Source organism: Ursus americanus, chromosome 6, assembly GCF_024610735.1.
Source record: "Ursus americanus isolate L20-20 chromosome 6, mUrsAme1.1.p, whole genome shotgun sequence".
Taxonomy (NCBI): Eukaryota; Metazoa; Chordata; class Mammalia; order Carnivora; family Ursidae; genus Ursus; species Ursus americanus.
This window is the reverse complement of record NC_142132.1, coordinates 38,105,208-38,127,740: the sequence shown is the minus strand read 5'-3', so window position 1 is coordinate 38,127,740 and position 22,533 is coordinate 38,105,208.

Genomic DNA, 22,533 nt, shown 5'->3' with positions numbered 1-22,533 from the left:
ATGTAAAAAATCAAATGGAGACTACTGAACTGAAAAAAAAAAACCCAATAACCAATATAAAAAACTCAGTAGAGAGGCTGAAGGAAAGAATTAATATCACAGGGGAAAGAATAAGTGAACTCAAAAACAGAACAATAGAAATAACTCAATATGAACAATAGAAAATAGACTGCAAAGAAATGAACAGAATGTCAGGGACCTGTAGGGAAAAAGAAAACCTCTAACATTACTATCAGCAGAGTCCCAAAAGTAGAAGAGAAGGATTTGTGGCTAAAAACATCCCCAGTTGGCAAAAGCTATACATTTACAGATTCAAGAAGCTGAGCGAACCCCAAACAAAAATCCATATCAAGACACATCAGAAATAAACTTCAAAAAACTAAAGACAAAGGAATATTCTTGAAACAGAGTGTATGATGCATTATGTGCAAGGAAGAACAGTAGATCTCTCAACTGAAACTATGGACCCCAGAAGGAGGTCATGCAATATTTTTAAAGTGCCGGAAGAAAAGAATAATTTTTCTAGAGTTCTGTGCCCAGTAAAAATATCCTTCAAGAATAAAGGTAAAATCAAGACATTCTCAGATAAAGGAAAATGAAAAGATTTTATTGCCAGTAAACCTGCTTTCAAATATAAGTATATATATATATTTATATTTTATTATTATATTTATTTTATATATAAATATATATTATATTTATTATATTTATTATATATATTATATATATTTATATTTATTTATATATATTTGAGTAAAACTATATATATATATATATATATATACACATACATATATATATACAGAAAGAGAGAGAGAGAGAGACAGAGAGTTAAAAGAAGTTCATCAGGCCAAAGGGAAATGATACTAAAGAAAACATGGAATACTTGGAATAACAGGAATAAAGAAAGAACAACAGGAAGAGTAAAAATATGGAATGCAGCACAAGTGATGTTACGGTTTTTTAGATCCTAGATCCTAGGACTGTAGAGGCATCACAGCCCCTGCTTTCACTCTCTTAGGATCTTGAGGCCTCCATGTTGTGAAGAAGTCCAGTCTAGCTGATTAGAGGATGAGAATCCTCCTCGAGGAAGAGGCATACACAATAGCCAGCACCAGCTTCTAGACGTGTAAGTAAGGTCATTGGGGGCCTTCTTGTTCCAGTTAAGCCATAAGATATCTGTAGCTATCTGAATGATCCCAGGCAAGATCAGCAGGAAAACCAGCAAGACTGCCAAGCCAAAGAACTGCAAAATAATAAATCTTTGTTGTTCTAAGCCTATTTTAAAAAGTGCTTAAGAAAATAAACAGAAGGGGGAATGAAGCATGAGAGACTATGGACTCTGAGAAACAAACTGAGGGCTTCAGAGGGGAGGGGGTGGGGGAATGGGATAGACTGGTGATGGGTAGTAAGGAGGGCACGTATTGCATGGTGCACTGGGTGCTATACGCAACTAATGAATCATCTAACTTTACATCAGAAACCAGGGATGTACTGTATGGTGACTAACATAATATAATAAAAAAACATTAAAAAAAGAAAGAAAGAAAATAAACATGAGCCACAGACTTCGAGAAAACCTACCTCAAAGCACATATCTGATAAGGGACTTGTATCCAAAATGCATAAAGAACACAATCTAATAATAGTAAATCATCATGGAAATGGATTACTACTTAACCATAAAATGAACCCACTACTGATACATGCAACAACATGGAGGAATCTCAAAAATATGCAGAATAAATGAAGCTAGACACAGAGTGCATATGGTATGATTCCATTTATAAGAAGTTCAAAACCAGGTAAAATTACTATATGATAATGAAAATCAACACAGTGGATTTTCACTCAGGGTGGAAGGCAGTAACTGGGGAAAGAGAGAAGGGAACTTTCTGGGGTCATAGAAATGCTGTATATCTTAATTAAGATGCTGGGTCCATGGGTGTATACCTTTGTCAAAGTAATCAGCTTTGACTTATGAACTGTGCTTTTCATTTAAATGTAAATCATGCCCTGTAAAAATAAGAAATAGAAAAAAATGCTAAATTTTAACGTACATTACGAACAGATACACAATTTTTTTCTCAAAAAATAATGTACTTCAAAAAATTGAAATAAAAATGTTTTTCTCTTTAGAAATAGAATCTTACAAAACAAAACATTTAATCATCTTTGAGTTGCGAGTATAATTTTTTGAAAAAAATTTCTGATACAAAATTCTTCCTAACTCTAATGGGAGGAAGACTCCAGATGTAGTTATGAGCTAATTAACAAAAAAATGTCCTCTGACTCTTAAAATGTTCAAATAATTTCCTCTAGTATTTGATAACTTTGAGGAAGTGTTTTGAAGAATATTTGAGTTGCTTTTCAGGGGCTAGTCCTTTTATTGATAGTGAACTATAGTCTATTTTAAAAAATAACTATATATGCCTTTATATTCTTTAGTTTCATGATGTTTTGATGGGAGTTCCCACGCAATCACTGGGAATAATTTCAGTATTTTCCTGGATATATTCCACTCGCTCAAAATTTCTCTGACGTAAAGGAAACAATTTTCTTGAAATAAAGGTTTTGCTTAGTCGATCACTGTTTCCTGATTTCCCCTGAAGATTACAATGATGTGGAGGAATGGCTTGTACACAAGGACAAACTTTATTCTTTTCTAGATTCTAGCACAGCATAAAATTCTGTTTCCATCACAAGACATAACAATGCAGCTTTCAGAGTATTTATAATACAGAAATAGCCATTACATCAGCAAAACCTATTTTTTGGTTGAATCCAAATTTATATGATGTCATGAATTGCAAAAAGTCTGCCAAGAAGTGTAAGTACATTATTGAAGTTATATATGGAGAGCATGATAATGCCATATTTGTGAACACGCCTACTCATTAAAAATGTGTTTGTCAACTGCTCCTAAGACCACTGAGGGAGAAAATGCTGAAAGAATAATCAATGAATTTTTTTAGAAAAATGCTATTGGGGATAATTGCCAAAGTGTTATAGTAACTGAGGAGATTAATATCCAGGCCAAAAGATGGAGCAGGCAGGCAGAGAGGGAATGAAGGCTTTTGGTGTTGTCAGCCCATCTGACTCAACATTTATACTTTGCCTCCCTTCCTACACCCCCTGAGCCACCCAGGGAACTAGCAATTCCAAGCACAGTGGAAAAGCATTTCAGTAGGTCCTTCCAATTTGACAAGCAATCCTCATCTGAAACACTCTTCTCCCTCATTGTGCAACTGCCAGGTGATTATTAACCCCTGGTTGCAATATTTCCCAAACTTTGGCATCATCAGTGTCACCTAGGGTTTGTAAAAATACAGATTACTGGGCTCCATCCTAAGAGTTTCTGACAGTGTAGATAGTACCCACAAATTTGCATTTATAACAAGTTGCCAGGTGATGTATTACTACTGGTGTAGGGACCACACTTTGAGACCCAATGAAATATTTCACTCCTTTGACATCATTCCAATTCTCTTCCAGTAAGTGTGAATTCATCTTTCATGATGATTATCAGTGAAGGAAATGAAGCTGAGGAAATAAAGCTGTTTTACATCCAGGAACAAAGTGGAGTATAAGCAAATCAATGCAGTGGGAAATAGTAGTCTCAAGTGAGGGGCTTATTGGAATGGAGCTGTTTGTAGGAAGTAGGGATAAAAGAATAAAGAGGCAGGGTGACAGGCAAGAGGAAGTTTGTTTATTTTTGCTCACTTGGAGTGTCAACTGGCTCTAAGAGCCAAAAGCAGAAGTGGCTTCAGAGTTAGTTAGTGGTAATTGTGATAGAGCATTATCAGGGAATTCTCCAGGGCTGCATGGGACCCTTGTCATCCCTGAACACCATGAGTAAGGAGCTACCACACAGAAATTCTCTGTGCACTTGGGCTTACAATAAGAAGTAACAAATTTGTTTCCTAGCCTACCAGTGACTCCAGTGGGGATAAATTAGCAGATAATCAATTCCTCAGGGAATATTTTTTAATTGTTTAGTTCAACTTGAAAATACTTTTCTATGAAACTTACATGCTTGTGGGAAATCATAAAATATTACCATCATTATCTTGTTGATACTCTAATTAATGCAGGAAAATAGTTTTCAGGCATTTCCCCTCCCAAAACCTCAGCGAGTCTGCCCTTTGAATACAGAATGGGACTAGGCAAAGCAGTTACAATACAAAAGGTATGCAAGTAATTTATTAATACAGTGACTGAGTATTGGGCTTTGACTGCAAAGAAGGAAAGTGAGTGAAGACCAGAAGGTGTTCAAAACCTAGAGGTCCAAGATTGGATGTAGGTGATATACAAAAATAAAGAAGTAATTAAATAATGGGAGAAACTAGTTTCAGGCACATTGGGTAAAGATGTTCTACCCTGTCTCCCTCACTGAGAATGAGTATGAAACAGAATGGGTGGGGCAGGCATGAGAGGATTCTGCACTGTATCAAACAGGAGGATTGGAAAGAAGACCAGAATTAGAAGTGCCACCAAATCAGTGGTGTGTTCACCATCTTTTCTGTCTTCTGGTTCTTTCGCTTCTTGGTGGAGTCACAAAAGTGAGCAGCAGAGAAGAGTAACTAAGGTCCCCTGCTTCTGGCCACAGAACCTAAAAGAGGCACTTCAGGGACATGAGATGTATCGGGCAGATTATGATGAGGGGGAACCGGAGGGAAGAGATCCCATTCATTTGTTCAATAACGCAAAAATGTACTCCCAAACTATGCATGACTGCATCTGATCTTAGCATAATCAAGACTTTGAAAACTGAATTACCGAAAGATTCCTGGCCCGACCCAGACTGCCACTGCGTGGTGCACATGTGAGACGGATCTGAATAGCTTTGCAAAGGTTTTGAAAACTGCACTGACATTGAAACTGCAGCCTATAGGAGATGGGAGGGAATGTATAGCCCGAACTGAATCAGGTCCATTACTTGCCAAAATAAAGAAATCAACATTTTCAAAAGGATGTTTAAAAACACTCAGAGTCTGAAAATCTGATATCCCACTTCAAATTTACTCAGCAAATTAAGAACCATGAAAATCTTGATTCTCTTGGGGAAAAGATAGTCAAGATACAGCAACTCTCGCATGACAAAGATGTTGAAATTATCTGACAAAGACTTTAAATCAATTATTTAAAAATATTCTAACAAGTAATTACAAGCACTTGTAAAATGAATGGAAACATAGGACTCTACAATGATGTTTAAAGAAGAAGCCAATGGAAGTATCAGAACTGAAAAATACAGTGACTAAAAGTAACACTCACTGACTGAGCTCAAAAGCCTAAGTGGAGATGACATAAAATTGTCCATGAAAGTGAAAATAGATCAGTAAAAATGATCCCACCTGGAAAAGAAAGAGAAAAAAAGGCTTAAAACCAATGAAGAGAATCCCAGGGACCCGTGGAAGAATAAAAGGTAAACCTTCTTGTCATCAGAAGGACAAGCACAAAGTGTTCAGTGCTGAAAAAGGTATTTCAAGAGATAATGGCTGAAAACTTCCTAAATTTAGCAAACCACATAAACCCACAGATTCAAGAAGCTGAAAAAATGTTAAGCAAGATAAATCCAAAGAAATTTCACGTTCAGACCAAACATAGTTGAAAGCTAAAAACAAACAAAAAAAATATTCAAATCAACCAGAAAAATAAAGGTGTATTAGCTGTAAGGGAAGAAATATTTGAATGACTGCAGATTTCTAACCAGAAACTGCAGAAGGACGTTGCATGAGTTTTCAATTGCTGACAGAGAAGAGCTAGTGTCAACTTGAAATTTTATATTTAGCCAAAAGCACCTTTAGAAATGAAGGTAAAGCGAGAGTGTTTTGAGATGAAGGAAAACTAAGAGAATTGTTCTCACCAGAGCTGCTATAAAAGAATTGCTAAATGATGTTCTTTATTATTATTGTTGTTGTTCCTATTTTATTTCTTTATTTTTATTTTTTAATTTAATTAATTTTTTATTTTTTATTTTATTGTTTTAGCTAAAGAAAGTATTTAAAGGCAGAGGGGAATGATACCAGAAAAAAAAAACATTACATTGGGGATAACAAGGAAGAGAAATGATAAATATCTTGGTACATATTCCGCTTTTGAGTTCTTGAAAATTACATCTGATGGTTGAAAGGAAAAATGGTGACACTGTCTGCAGAGGTTTTTCAGTGCATCCCGATATAATATAGAAGATAATTATAACATAAAGAGGAGGGTACAGGGATCCATGTGGTTGAAAGTTTTCTAAATTCTACTTAAATGGTAAAGTGTTAATACTATTTGGACTATGGAAAGTTAAATATGGAAATTGTAATTTTCCTAGTAACCAGGTAATCTATACCAATAGATATTATTTTTAAAAACCTAATGAATTAAAATGGAAGAATTGCGATATTCTATGAACTCAAATGAAGGTGGGATTTGGAGATACAACGGAAGGTAAAACAGAGGAAAAATCACATAAATGAAATTTAGAAAATGGTACACCCAAATCTAAGGAAATCAGTAATTGCATTAAGTGGAAATGACCTAAACTCACCCAACTAAAAGACAGAGATTGGCATAAGAAATACTGCAAGATTCCACTTATGTGGGGTATCTAGAGTACTCAAACTCTTAGAAATAGGAAGTAGAATGGTGGTTGACAGCGATGGGAGGAGGCAGAAAGGGGAGTTCTTTGATGGATACAGAGTTTCAATTTTGCAAGGTGAAAAAGCTCGAGAGATTTGTTACACAGCAATGTGGATATATTTACTGCTACTGTATTCTACACTGAAAAATGGTTCAGATGCTAAATTTTATGTTATGTGCTTTTTACTACTATAAAAAGGCAGAGACTGTCAGATTAAAAACATAGAAATGAACAAATAAAACATGACCAAACTAAATGTGGTTTGTAAGAAACTAATTTGAGATACAATGATATAGGTAGTTACAAATAAAAGGATGGAAAATGACATAGCATGCAAATGCTAATCGAAATAGTGTTAGAGTAGCTATATTAATATAAGACAAATATACTTCAGAGGAAAGATAATTATGAAGATTTTTTAAATGATTGTTTATTATATTATGTTAGTCACCATACAGTACACCCCCAGTTTCTGATGTAAGGCTCGATGATTCATTAGTTGCGTATAACACCCAGTGCACCACGCAATACGTGCCCTCCTTACTACCCATCACCGGTCTATCTCATTCCCCCACCCCCCTCCCCTCTGAGGCCCTCAGTTTGTTTCTCATAGACCATAGTCTCTCATGTTCCATTCCCCTTTCTGATTACCCCCCCTTTCTTTATCCCTTTCTTCCCCTACCGATCATCCTAGTTCTTCTGTTCCATAGATGAGAGAAATCATATGATAGTTGTCTTTCTCTGCTTGACTTATTTCACTTAGCATTATCTCCTCCAGTGCCGTCCATGTTGCAGCAAATGTTGAGAACTCATTCTTTTTGATAGCTGAGTAATATTCCATTGTATATATGGACCACAACTTCTTAATCCAGTCATCTGTTGAAGGGCATCTCGGCTCCTTCCACAATTTAGCTATTGTGGACATTGGTGCTATGAACATTGGGGTGCATATGGCCCTTCTCTTCACTACGTCTGTATCTTTGGGGTAAACACCCAGTAGTGCAATGGCTGGATCATAGTGTAGCTCAATTTTTAACTTTTTAAGGGACCTCCACACTATTTTCCAGAGTGGCTGTACCAACTTGCATTCCCACCAACAATGTAGGAGGGATCCCCTTTCTCCACATCCTCTCCAACAATTGTTGTTTCTTGCCTTGTCTATTTTTGCCATTCTAACTGGCGTAAGGTGGTATCTCAGTGTGGTTTTTATTTGAATTTCCCTGATGGCTAATGATTTTGAACATTTTTTCATGTGTCTGTTAGCCATTTGTATGTCTTCATTGGAAAAGTGTCTGTTCATATCTTCTGCCCATTTTTTGATTTGTTTATTTGTTTCTCGTGTATTGAGTTTGAGAAGTTCTTTGTAGATCTTGGATACCAGTCCTTTATCTGTAGTGTCATTTGCAAATATATTCTCCCATTCCGTGGGCTGCCTCTTAGTTTCTCTGTTTCCTTGGCTGTGCAGAAACTTTTAATCTTGATGAAGTCCCACAAATTCATTTTATCTTTTGTTTCTCTTGCCTTTGGGGATGTGTCATGAAAAAGGTTGCTTTGGCCGATGTCGTAGAGGTTGCTGCCTATGTTCTCCTCTAGAATTTTGATGGATTCCTGTCTCACATCGAGGTCTTTCATCCATTTGGAGTTTATTTTTGTGTATGGTGTGAGAGAGTGGTCAAGTTTCATTCTTTTGCATGTAGCTGTCCAATTTTCCCAGCACCATTTATTGAAGAGACTGTCTTTTTCCCACCTGATGTTTTTTCCTGCTTTATCAAAGATTAGTTGCCCAAAGAGCCGAGGGTCCATTTCTGGGCTCTCTATTCTGTTCCATTGGTCTATGTGTCTGTTTTTGTGCCAGTACCATGCTGTCTTTGTGATCACAGCTTTGTAGTACAGCTCGAAATCAGGCATTGTGATGCCCCCAGCTTTGTTTTTCCTTTTCAACAGTTCCTTGGAGATTCGGGGCCTTTTCTGTTTCCATACAAATTTAAAGGACTATTTGTTCCAGTTCTTTGAAAAATGTCCTTGGTATTTTGATCGGGATAGCATTGAAAGTGTAGATTGCTCTGGGTAGCATGGACATTTTAACTATGTTAATTCTTCCAATCCATGAGCATGGAATATCTTTCCATCTTTTTATGTCTTCCTCAATGTCTTTCAAGAGTGATTTATAGTTTCTAGAATATAGATCCTTTACGTCTCTGGTTAAGTTAATTCCAAGGTAACGTATGGTTTTTGGTGCTATTGTAAATGGGATGGATTGCCTAATTTCTCTTTCTTCGGTCTCATTATTCGTGTACAGAAATGCAACTGATTTCTGAGCATTGATTTTATATCCCGCCACGTTACTGAATTGCTCTATAACTTCTAATAGTTTGGGAGTGGCTTCTTTTGGGTTTTCCATATAGAGTATCATGTCATCTGCGAAGAGAGACATTTTGACTTCTTGTTTGCCGGTTTGAATACCTTTGATCCCTTTTTGTTGTCTGATTGCTGTTGCAAGGACTTCTAGTACTATGTTGAATAATAGTGGCGAGAGTGGGCATCCTTGTCGTGTTCTTGATCTTAAGGGAAAGGCTTCCAGCTTTTCCCCATTGAGAATAATATTTGCAGTAGGCTTTTCGTAGATGGCTTTTATGAGATTGAGAAATGTACCTTCTATTCCTACACTCTGAAGGGTTTTAATCAGGAAAGGATGCTGTATATTGTCAAATGCTTTTTCGGCATCGATTGAGAGGATCATATGGTTCCTGAGTCTTTTCTTGTTGATATGATGTATCACGCTGATTGATTTGCGAATATTGAACCACGCTTGCATCCCAGGTATGAATCCCACTTGATCGTGATGGATAATCCTTTTAATGTACTGTTGGATTCTATTAGCAAGTATCTTGTTGAGGATTTTGGCGTCCATATTCATTAGGGAAATCGGTCTGTAATTCTCCTTTTTGAGGGGGTCTTTGCCTGGTTTGGGGATTAAGGTAATATTGGCCTCATAGAATGAGTTTGGTAGCTTTCCTTCTGTTTCTATTTTTTGAAATAGCTTTAGGAGAATAGGTATTATTTCTTCTTTGAATGTTTGGTAGAATTCCCCAGGAAAACCATCCAGGCCTGGAGTTTTGTTATTTGGAAGGTTGTTTATCACTGACTCAATTTCTTCATAATTAATTGGCCTGTTTAAGAAATCAATTTCTTCCGGTTTCAATCTTGGTAGTTTATAGGTTTCCAGGAAGGATTCCATCTCTTCCAGATTACTTAGTTTATTGGCATATAGCTGTTGATAAAAATTTCTAATAATCCTTCCAATTTCAATGGTGTTCGTCGTGACCTCTCCTTTTTCATTCATAATTTTAATAATCTGGGTCCTTTCTCTTTTCTCTTGGATAAGTCTTGCCAGTGGTCTGTCAATTTTATTGATTCTCTCAAAGAACCAGCTTCTAGTCCTGTTGATTTGCTCTACTGTGCTTCTGGTTTCTAATTATTGATTTCTGCTCTCATCTTGGTCAACTGCTTCCTCATGCGTGGATTAGGCCTGTCCCTCTGTTGCTGTTCCAGCTTCTTGAGGTGAGAATATAAAGACTGCATTTTAGATTTTTCTATTCTTTTGAGTGAGGCTTAGATGGCTATGTATTTCCCCCTTAGGACTGCCTTTGCAGTATCCCATAGGTTTTGGACTGTTGCATTTTCATTCTCATTGGTCTCCATAAATTGTTTAATTTGATTTTTGATTTCCTGGTTTATCGAGTCATTCCTGAGCAGGATGGTTCTTAGTCTCCAAGTGTTTGAGTTTCTTCCAAATTTTTCCTTGTGGTTGAGTTCCAATTTCAGAGCGTTGTGGTCTGAGAATATGCAGGGGATAATTTCAATCTTTTGGTATCAGTTGAGACCTGTTTTGTGACCCAGAACATGGTCTATTCTTGAGAATGTTCCATGGGCATTAGAATAGAATGAGTATTCTTTGGTTCTGGGGTGTAGTGTTAATATATATCTATGAGGTCCAACTCGTCGAGTATGGCATTCAAAGCCTTTGATTCTTTGCTTAGTTTTTGCCAGGGTGTTCTGTCTATTTCTGAGAGTGGAGTGTTGAGGTCCCCTACTATTAATGTATTTTTATCTATATGTCTCTTTATTCTGGTTAAGAGTTGGCTTGTGTATCTTGCTGCTCCCCTGTTGGGGGCATATATATTTATAATTGTCATATCCACTTGTTGAATACTTCCTTTAAGAATAATATAGTGCCCTTCTGCATCTCTAACTATAGTCTCTAGTTTAAAATCCAATCTATCTGATATGAGAATTGCTACCCCAGCTTTGTTTTGAGGTCCATTTGCGTGAAAGATGGTACTCCATCCCCTTACTCTCAGTCTGAATGCATCTTTGGGTTCACAATGAGTCTCTTGTAGACAGCAAATGGATGGGTCATTTCTTTTTATCCAATCTGCAACCCTGTGGCGTTTATGGGAGCGTTCAAACCATTCACATTGGCACTAAGAACTGAGAGATAGAATTTTAATGATGCCATGTTGCCAGTAAAGTCTTTGTTTGTATTGGTTGTGACTTTCTGTTCTGTATCACTCTTGGGGCCTTTTTACCTTTATAGAACCCCCCTTAATATCTCCTGTAGGGCTGGTTTCGTGGTTAAGAAATTGGTTAGTGACTGGCGATTCTGAAATGTCTTTATTTCTCCATCAATTCTGAATGACAGCCTTGCTGGATACGGGATCCTTGGCTGCATGTTTTTCTCTGAAATAGCTTTAAAAATGCCCCCCCCCAACCCTTTCTCTCATTTCAGGTCTGTGTAGACAGGTCAGATGTAATTCTGATGCCTTTGCCTTGGTACATGAGAAATTTGTTTGCCCTGGCCGCTTTCAATACTGTATCCTTGGATCTAATATTTGCTAAATGCACTATGACGTGACGTGGCGTAGGTTTGTTGTGGTTGAGCTTGGGAGGGGTCCTCTCTGCCTCTTGGACACAAATGTTTGTTTCCCTCGCTAGATTAGGGAAGTTTTCAGCTACAATTTGTTCAAATATCTCTTCTAGACCTCTGTTTTTCTCCACGCCCTCAGGGATGCCGATGATTCTAACATTGGATCGTGTCATTGAGTCAGTAATCTCCGGTAACCTACATTCATGGGCATGGATTTTTTTAAGACCATCTTCTATTTTTGTTTTTTCCTCTATTAACCCATCCTCCAATTCACTAACCCGTTCCTCTGCTTCGGTGACCCTGGCCGTCAGAGCCTCTAGTTTTGCCTGCATTTGGCTCATAGAATTTTTAATTTCTGTCAGATTCGCTCTCATTTCTGTCCTTAGGGATTCTATATTCTCAGTAACCTTTTCATTAATACTTTTTTCAATTCTACTCATCATTTTGACCATCGTTACTCTGAATTCCATTTCTGATAATTTGGTTACATCCATATCCATTATTTCTGTGGCAGAGGCCACAGACTCACTGTCTTTTCTTTGCTGGGGGGGGCTTCTCCTTCTTGTCATTCTGATGAGGAGAGGTTGCGGGGTTGTCCAGAGCCCAAATTATTGACTGGGTCCCAGGCCGTGCCCCTTGTTTTATAGGGATCTTAGGGATGTGGGCTTCTTCTTTAAAGATTTTATTTATTTATTTATTTATCTGAGAGAGACAGACAGTCAGCAAGAATGGGAACAGAAGCAGGGGAGTGGGAGAGGAAGAAGCAGGCTCCCAGCGGAGGAGCCCGATGAGGGACTCCTTTCCGGAACGCTGGGATCACGCCCTAAGCCGAAGACAGGCACTCAATGACTGCGCCACCCAGGTGCCCCGGGTTGTGGGCTTCTTGATTTTTCAGCCTGCCTTCTGTGTTCTGGGGGAGGGGCCTGCTGCGTGGATACTCAGGCAACCCTGTTTGGGTAGAGTCTCCGTGTCCCCTGAGAGGGGGGATGGGGATGGGCACGCTGTGAGCTGGTATTTCCAGGCTTTTGTTTTCTGGCGGCTTTCCCTGGTGGTCTGTTATGCCTCTTCTGAGAGTCAGAGCAGCAGTGGCCGAATTGTCACAGAACAGAGGGATTGCGGCCCGTTCTCCACTGATGTTCTGGCCACTTTAACTCCGTTACTGTTGGTGCTGCTCAACCCTGCAGCGTCCCGGGAAGTGCGCCCCACACCTGGCGTCCCTGCCCTCACTTCCAGGGCCGGCGCGTCTCTGTCCTTTGTGTTTCTAATGCCGCCAACCGCCCCGCGTGCTCCTGGATCTCCCGGTCTCAGTCTGGTTGCAGGGAGCACACCGGGATTCTGGAGTTCCGTGAGAAGCCTGGTGGCGCGCGCACCTGGTACAGGGTCTCAGTCTGCTGTTTCGCGGGTGCCGACCGCGAGTCCGCCCACTCCCCCGTGCAGGTGGCCCGCCAGCCGCCAGCCGCCCCCGCACGCTCCGGGAGCTCCCGATCTCAGTCTGGAACCCGTGAGCACACCGGGATTCCGGTGTTCCGCGAGATGCCTGGTGGCGCACTCTCCCCGATCACGGTCACAGTCTGCTCTCTCGGGTGCCGTCCATGAGTCTGGCTCTCCCGTGTAAGTGGCTACCGCTTCCCAGTGCCCCAACGTGGCGGCTCCCTCCCCCTTCTGTTTATCTTCCGATATCTGTGCGCGGTTTCACAGCTCCCCTCTTCGTACCTCAAAACTCAGTGCTGGAGATGTTCATTTGTAGAGATCCAGATGCATCTTCCTGTGTCTCAGGCTGCTTCCGTGGTTGTTTAGGCTGGTCTGGTACCTATCCAGCTCAACTCTAGGGACCGGCTGAAAAAGGGGTCCCCTACTCCTCCGCCATCTTAACTCTCTCCCAATTATGAAGATTTAAAGAGAAAGATAACATAATGATAAAATTGTCAATTCATGGGAGAAGTTAAGATGGTAGAAGAGTAGGAGGACCCTGAGCTTGTCTTGTCCCTCAAACACAGCTACATACTTATCAAATTATTCTGAACACCCAAGAAGTCAGTCAGAGGTCTGAGAGAACAAAACCTTTAAGTCTATAAGTAGAAAACCTTTTGGAAGGTAGGAGGTGTGGAAGTTCATTTGGGGAAGACATAGCTGTGGATGTAGCGGTGGGGAGGGAGCCTGCCTACGGAGGCTACTGCAAAGTATTAGAAGTGGTGTAGCACAAAATCTGAACTTTTATAAGTTCACCACCATGAGGATTGTGCCTGGATTGAAGGTGCTCGGGTGGCAAAAGGGGCCAGAGTTACAGAGTGGTCTGAGAATCCCCAGGGTCACAGGAAGAATGGGTGGCAGTAAGGTGCAGCACTGTTCCCAGGCATGGGATCTGGGAAGCTGGTAGAGAGCAGCAGATCTTGGTCTTTCTGCTCTAAACTGCAAACCTTTCCTACGATAGGCCAGCAGGCATGGTGAGTCCCACCCATGGAGGAACACTGGGGGTCTGTGCTGTAGGCATCCCTGAAATTTGGAGGTTTTTTTTTTTTTAAGATTTTATTTATTTATTTGACAGAGAGAGCGAGAGAGGGAACACAAGCAGGGGGAGTGGGAGAGGAAGAAGCAGGCTCCCAGCAGAGGAGCCTGATGTGGGGCTCGATCCCAGAACGCTGGGATCACGCCCTGAGCTGAAGGCAGACGCTTAACAACTGTGCTACGCAGGCGCCCCTGAAATTTGGAGTGCTGAGAAACTTGGCTACACACCTGAGATAACAAGGCCATGGCACTGGCAGGGTGAAGACAGTATTCAGATGGAAACTGGGGAAACAAATTGGGCAATTGATTGCTTCTCTGTGAGCTCACTGGAATGGGGCAGAAATCTTTCAGCTCTGAGGTTAGAGAGCAGGGGACAGCCATTATCATCCAACCCATCAGTGATAAAGACTTTAGGGAGAAAACAGCACCACCTAATGGAGGCTGAAGCTGTGTATACCATGAGTGCCCCCTCCAAGCATTTCCACTGAAATAAGTCATCCTAAGAATCAGCTCAGTAGGCCACTCCTGCAGAGAACCAGCACAAACAACTAAAACAACTAGCTCGCACCAAATTTATTGATCTGAATGCTGCAAAGCTCAGCTCTAGGGGAAATAGGATTGAGCTTCCTTTTTACTTTATTCTTTCTTTTATTTTTCTTGCTTTTTTCATTTATTTTCTTGTATTACCCATTCCTTTTTAAAAGTTTTATTATTAATTTTTAAATAAATATATATATACACACACATATATACATATATATGTATATACATGTGTATATATACATATATACACATATATATGTGTGTGTGTGTATATATATATATATATATATATATACACTTTTCATATGTATTTTTAATTTTTTTTTGGTCTACTTTCATTTTAATTTATTTTATTTTGGGATCTAGATTCTTTTAACAAGCAGACCAAAACACACCCAAGATCTAGTTTTGTTTGGGTTTGGTTTATTTTTTTGGTTTTCTTGTGTTTTGTTTTTTTTTCCCCTTGTTTTTTCTTTGTTTCTGTTTTTTGTTTGTTCACTGTTTTTGTTTTGTTTTTATGTTCTTTTTCCTTTTTCTTTATTTCTTTTCTGGACAAAATGACAAGGTGGAGGAATTCACCCCAAAAGAAAGCACATGAGGTAGAACTCTTGGCCAGGGATTTAATCAATACAGAGAAAAGTAAAATGTCTGACCTAGAATTTAAAACAGTGATTATAAGGATACTATCTGGGCTTGGAAAAAGCATAGAGGACACTAGAACATCTTTTACTACACAAATAAATAACAAAAATCTAGTCAGACTAAAATTTAAAATGCTATAACCAAGATGCAAATACAAATGGAGGCCATAAAAACAAGGATGTATGAAGCAGAGGAGTGAATTAGTGATATACAAGAGAAAATAATGGAAAATAATGAAGCTGAAAAGAAGAGGGAAAGAAAGCTAATGGATCATGAAGGTAGGCTTAGAGAACTCAGTGACTTAGTAAAACATAATAACATTCATATCATAGGAGTCTCAAAAGATGAAAAGTAAGATAAACGGGCAGAGTTTTATTCAAACAAATTATGTCTGAAATCTTTCCTCATCTGGGGAAGGGTACAGACTTCAAAATTCAAGAAGTACTGAGAACTCCCATTTAATTCAGCAAAAGTGGGCCATCACCAAGCATATCATAATCAAATTCACAAAATACACAGACAAGGCAAGAATCCTGAAGGCAACAAGAGGAAAAAAGTCCTTGTCTACAAGGGAAGACAGGTCAGGTTTGCAGCAGATCTGCTCACAGAGACTTGGCAGAGCAGAAAGGAGTGGAAGGAAATATTCAGCACACCGAATGAGAAAAATTTGCAGCAAAGAATTATTTATCTAGTCAAGCTGTCATTCAAAATAGAAAGACAGATGAAGAGTTTTCCAGAAAAACAAAAACTAAAGGAGTTCGTGACCGCTAAACCAGCCTTGCAAGAAATTTAAGGGGGACTCTTTGAGTGGAGAGAAAAAGACCAAAAGCAACAAAAACTAGAAAGAATCAGAGAACATCTTCAGAAACAACAACTCCATGGGTAACACAATTACATTAAATCCATATCTCTTAGTAATCACTGTGAATGTAAATAGACTAAATGTGCCATTCAAAAGACATAGGGTATGAGAATGGAAAAAAAAATTAAAATCCATCTGTATGCTGCCTACAGGAGACTCATTTTAGACCTAAGGGTATCTACAGATTGAAAGCGAGGGGATGAAGAACCATCTGTCAGTCTAATGGATGTCAAAAGAAAGCCAGGGTTGTCAAACTTGTATCAGACAAACTAGATTTTAAAACAGACTGTAACAAGAGGTGAAGAAGAGCATTGTATCATAACTAAGGGGTCTATTCATTAAGAATATCTAACGATTGTAAATATTTATGCCCCCAACGTGGGAACACCCAAATATTCAAATCAATTAATAACAAACATAAACTCATTGATGATAATACAATAAGAATAGGGGACTTTAACACCCCATTTAAGCAATGGACAAATCATCTAAGCAGAAAACCAACAAGGAAACAATGGCTTTGAATGACACACTGGACCAGATGGACCTAACAGATATATTCAGAACATTTCAGTCTAAAGCAACAGAATACACATTCTTCTTGAGTACACATGTAACATTCTGTAGTGAGATCACATACTGGGTTAATCAGCCCTCATGAAGTACAAAAAGATCAAGATCATACCATACATATTTTCAGATCACAACCCTATGAAACTGGAAGTCAACCACAAGAAGAAAATTGGAAAGACCTCATATACATGGAGCTTAAAGAACATCCTACTAAAGAAGGAATGAGTGAACCAGGGAATTAAAAGGGAGTTTAAAAAAATACATGGAAGCAAATGAAAATGAAAGCACGATATCCCAAAACCTTTGGGATGCACCAAAAAATGTCCTAAGAGGGAAGTATAGTACAGTGCAGGCCTATATTAAGAAGCAAGAAAAGTCTCAAATACACAACCTAACCTTACCCCTAAAGGAGCTAGAAAGGGTAGCAGAAAAAAAAAAAAAAGACTAAAGCCAGCAGAAGATGGGAAATAATAAAGATTGGAACAGAAATAAATGATAAAGAAACAAACAAACAAAAACCCCCCAATAGAACAGATTAACAAAACTCAGAGCTGGTCTTTCATAAGAATAAAATAGATAACCTATAGTTGGACTTATCAAAAAGAAAAGAGAAAGGACCCAAATAGATAAAATCACAAATGATAGAGGAGAGATCACAACCAACACCACAGAAATACAAACCATTATAAGAGAATACTATGAAAAGTTATATACCAACAAACTGGGCAAAATGGAAAAAATGGACACCTTCCTAGAAACTTGCAAACTACCCAATTGAAACAGGAAGAAATAGAAAATTTGAACAGACCCATAACAAGCCAAGAACTGGAATCTGTAATAAAAAATCTCCCAATAAACAAAAGTCCTGGGCTGGTTGGCTTCCCAGGGGAATTCTAGCAGATTTTTAGAGAAGAGTTAATACCTCTTCTTCTGAAGTTGTTCCAAAAATAGAAGTGGAAGGGAAACTTCCAAACTCATTCTAAGAAGCCAGGATTACCTTGATTCTAAAAGCAGACAAAGACCTCAGTAAAAAGGAGAATTAAAGACTATTATCCCTGGTGAATATGGATTCAAAAATTCTCAATGACATACTAGCAAATTGGATTGAACAGTACATTAGAAGAATTATTCCCCAAGACTGGGTGGGATTTATTCCTGGGCTGCAGGGCTGGTTGAATATTCCCAAATCAATCAATAGGATACACCATATTAATAAAAGAAAGGATAAGAACCAAATATTCCTGTCAATAGATGCCAAAAAAGCATTTGAAAAAATACAGCATCCTCTCCTGATAAAAACCCTCAACAAGGTAGGGATAGATGGAATATACCTCAACATCGTGAAAGCCATATACAAAGACCCACAGCCAATATCACCCTCAATGGTGAAAAACAGAGCCTTTCCCTACAATCAGATATAAGAGAATGATGTCCACTCTCACCATTACTATTTAACATAGTACTGGAAGTCTTAGCCTCAGCAATCAGACAAGAAAGAGGAATAAAATGCATCCAAACTGGCAAGGAGGAAGTCAAACTTTCACTATTTGCAGATAACATGATACTCTATGTAGAAAATCTGAAAACCTCCACCCAAAATTTGCTAGAACTCATGTATGAATTCAGCACGGGATATAAAATCAATGTGCAGAAATCTGTTGCGTTTCTATACACAAATAATAGAACAGCAGAAAAAGAAATTAAGGAATTGATCCCTATGCAATTGCACCAAAACCAATAAGATATCTAGGAATAAATCTAACTAAAGAAGTAAAAGAGCTATACTCTGAAAACTCTAGCACACTTATGAAAGAAACTGAAGAGGACACAAAGAAATAGAAAAGCACTCACTCTCATGGATTAGAGAACAAACATTGTCAAAATGTTTATATTACCCAAAGCAATCTACACATGAAATGCAATCCCCATCAAAATACCACCAGCATTTTGCAAAGAGCTAGAACAATCAATCCTAAAAGTTGTGCGGAACCACAAAAGACCCTAAAGAGCCAAAGCAATTCTGAAAAGAAAAACAACTGGAGGCATCATGATTTCAGATTTCAACTATATTACACACGTGTAGTCATCAAGACAGTATGTTACTGACACAAAAACAGGCATATAGATCAATGGAACAGAATAGGGAACCCAGAAATGGACCCACAACTACATCGTCAACTAATCTTTGACAATGCAGGAAAGAATATCCAATGGGAAAAAAGACAATCTCTTCAACAAATGGTGTTTGAAAACTAGGCAACATCATGCAGAAGAATGAAACTGGACCACTTACTTACACCATACACAAAAATAAATTCAATATGGATGAAAGACCTGAAAGTGAGATAGGAAACCTTCAAGGTCTTAGAGGAGAACACAGGCAGAAACCTCTTTGACCTCAGCTGTAGCAACATCTCACTAGACACATCACCATAGGTAAGGGGGAAAAAGCAGAAATGAACTATTGGGACTTCATCAAGATAAAAAGCTTCTGCATAGCAAAGGAACCAGTCAATAAAACTAAAAGGCAGCCTACAGAATGGGAGAAGATATTTGTAAACAACATATCTGATAAAGGGTTAGTATCCAAAATGTACAAAGAACTTATCAAACTCAGCCCTTCAAAAACAAATAACCCAGTTAAGAAATGGGCAGAAGCCATGAATAGACACCTTTCAAAAAAGATATCCAGATGGCTAACAGACATATGAAAAGATGCTCAACATTAGTCATCATCAGAGAAGTACAAATCAAAACCATGATGAGATACCATCTCACACCAATCAGGATGGCTAAAATTAACAACACAAGAAACAACAGATTTAGGAGAGGATGCGGAGATAGGGGAACTCTCTTGCACTGTTGGTGGGAATGCAAACTGGAGCAGCCACTCTGGAGGACAGTATGGAGGTTCCTCAAAAAGTTAAAAATAGAACTACTGTATGGCCCAGCAATTGTACTGCTAGATATTTACCTAAAGGATACAAAAATACAGATGGGATATATGCACCCTGATGTTTATAGCTGTCTTATCAACAATAGCCAAGCTATGGAGAGAGCCCAAATGTCCATCAAGAGATGAATGGATAAAGAAGAAGTGGTATATATATATATATATATATATATATATATATATATATATATATATATATATATATAATGGAATTTTTTAAAAAAGATTTTATTTATTTATTTGACAGAGAGGCAACCAGCGAGAGAAGGAACACAAGCAGGGGGAGTGGGAGAGGAAGAAGCAGGCTCCCAGCAGAGGAGCCTGATGTGGGACTCTGGGATTACGCCCTGGGCCGAAGGCAGATGCTTAACAACTGAGCCACTCAGGCGCCCCCACACAATGGGATATTAATCAGCCATCAAAAAGAATGAATACTTGCCATTTGCAACAACATGAATGGAGCTGGAGTGTATTATGCTAATTGAATTAAGCCAGTCAGAGAAAGACAAATATCATATGATCTCACTCATATATGGAATTTAAGAATGAAAACAAATGAACATATGGGAAGGGGGAAAAGAAAAACAGGAGAGAGGAGAAAAAAGCCATAAGAGACTCCTAATGATAGACAACAAACTGAGGGTTGATGGAGGGATGTGGGTGGAAGGTGGGCTATGGGTAATGGGTATTAAGGAGGGCACTTGTGATGAGCACTGGGTGTTGTATGTAAGTGATGCATCACTGAATTCTACTCCAGAAACCAATGTTGTACTGCATGTTAACTACCTAAAATTTAAATAATAAATAAATAATTTTTTAAAAATAAAACAAAGGGTGTAACAAAGAGTGATATTACATGACAATAAAAGGATCCATCTATCAAGAGAATGGAACCCTTATAAATATTCATGGACTCAACACAGGAGCACCTAATTATATAAATCAAATATTAACAGATGCAAAAGGAGAAATATTATTACAATAATAGTAGAGGACTTTAACAGGCCACATAACATCAATGGATAGATCATCCAGACAAATAATTAATAAGGAAACATTGTCCTTGAACAACACATTATACTAGATGGACTTAATAGATATATACACGATATTCCATCACAAATCTTTAAAATACACATTCTTCTCAATTGCACATGGAACATTCTTCAGTAGAAATCGCATGTTAGGTCACACAAAAAAATTGTCAATTCACCAAGAAGGTGCAAAATTCCTAAATATATGTGTACCTCACAAAAGAGCTTCAAAATACTTGGAACAAAACAGGGAGAATCCACAAATATAACTGGAGACTTTAAAACCTCTATCAGTAATGGATTCAACTGGGGGAAAGAAAATCAGTATGTGGATGAACTGAACAGCACACTTATCTAAATAGATATAATTGACACAGAATGCTTTACAGAACAATAGCAGAATCTACATGATTATCAAGTGGACATGAGCATTCGTCAATAAACACTTTTTCATGCATCATAACATAAATTTTAACAAATTTATAATAATTTAAATTGTGCAAATTACATGTATTCTCTGACCATATTTGTGTTAAACTAAAAATTTATAACAAAGATAATCAGAAAATTTTTTGGTACTTAGAAATTAAATAATGTATTTCAAAAAATTTCTTGGCCAAAAAGAAATTATTTATTTCAATCTATTATTTATTTATTACCAATAAGACGTATGAAGGAAAATATTTTCATATTTTGAACTGAATGAAAAATGAAAACACAACATCAAAATTTGTGGGATGGAGCTAAAACAGTGTTTCCAGGGATATTTCGAGTGTTACATGATTGTAAGTAAGTCGCAAGTCTTGCCCATACTCAGTGGAAGGATATTACACAAGAGTGTGAATACCAGGACGTGGGAATAATTGGAGGTCACCTGAGAGTTTATATGCCACACCACCTTTATAAGATTTCCATTGGAACAGAGTTGGAAAGTTAGTCCAAAGTAAATCTGTCCTTAGAGAAGGAGAATGGATTTTGTTAGTCCTTTACGCACAAAGTGTTTAGAGAAAAAGTGGCTAATCTCTCCTTTCCCCTCCCATCTCCTCTGTCTCCATCCCAACACAGTCCCTTCATGCAGCCACTGATAGTGGTGGTTTGTAGCCTTCCTTAAATACTCATGTGCTTAAATACTCATGTATTAACAATACTTAAGTCTGCTTAATGGGTATTTTCTTTTTATAAAAGTCTGAGCATGTTGATTACATTAATTTTTAAGTTATTTATTTATTTATTTATTTGAGAAAGAGAGAGAGTACGAGATGGGGGTGGGTCAGAGGGAGAAGCCGACTCCCCACTGAGCAGGGAGTCTGATATGGGCTCAATCCTGGGACTCCAGGATCATGACCTGAGCCAAGGGCAAACACTTTAACAAACTGAGACTCCCAGGTGGGTGGCCCATATTGATTACATTAATTTTAAACTTGCTTTATTGTCTTAACTTTTTATTTAACTTTTCACTTTGAAATAACTTCAGAGTAACCAAAAAAAGTTGCAAACTGGACAGAAGAAATTCTCATATACCCTTCATACAGCATCCTAAAGGATTAACATATAACTAGAGAGCAGGAAATTAACATTTTATTTTCAGATCTTATTCATATTTTGTCAGATGTCCTACTAAATGTCCTTCTACTGGTCCAAGATCTAATCCAGGGCATGTGTTCTATCTGTGCATAGTTTCTTGCTTCCTAGACCTTCTCTGATCTGGGATAGTTTCTTCCATATTTCATTGCCTTTCCTGATTTTGATATTCTTGTAGGGTGCTATTTATTCTATACAATGAACTCAATGTGGGGGTGTCTGATTAAAGTTAGCTTGTGCGTTTTTGTCAAAAATACTATAGAAAGATATCGGCCCTTT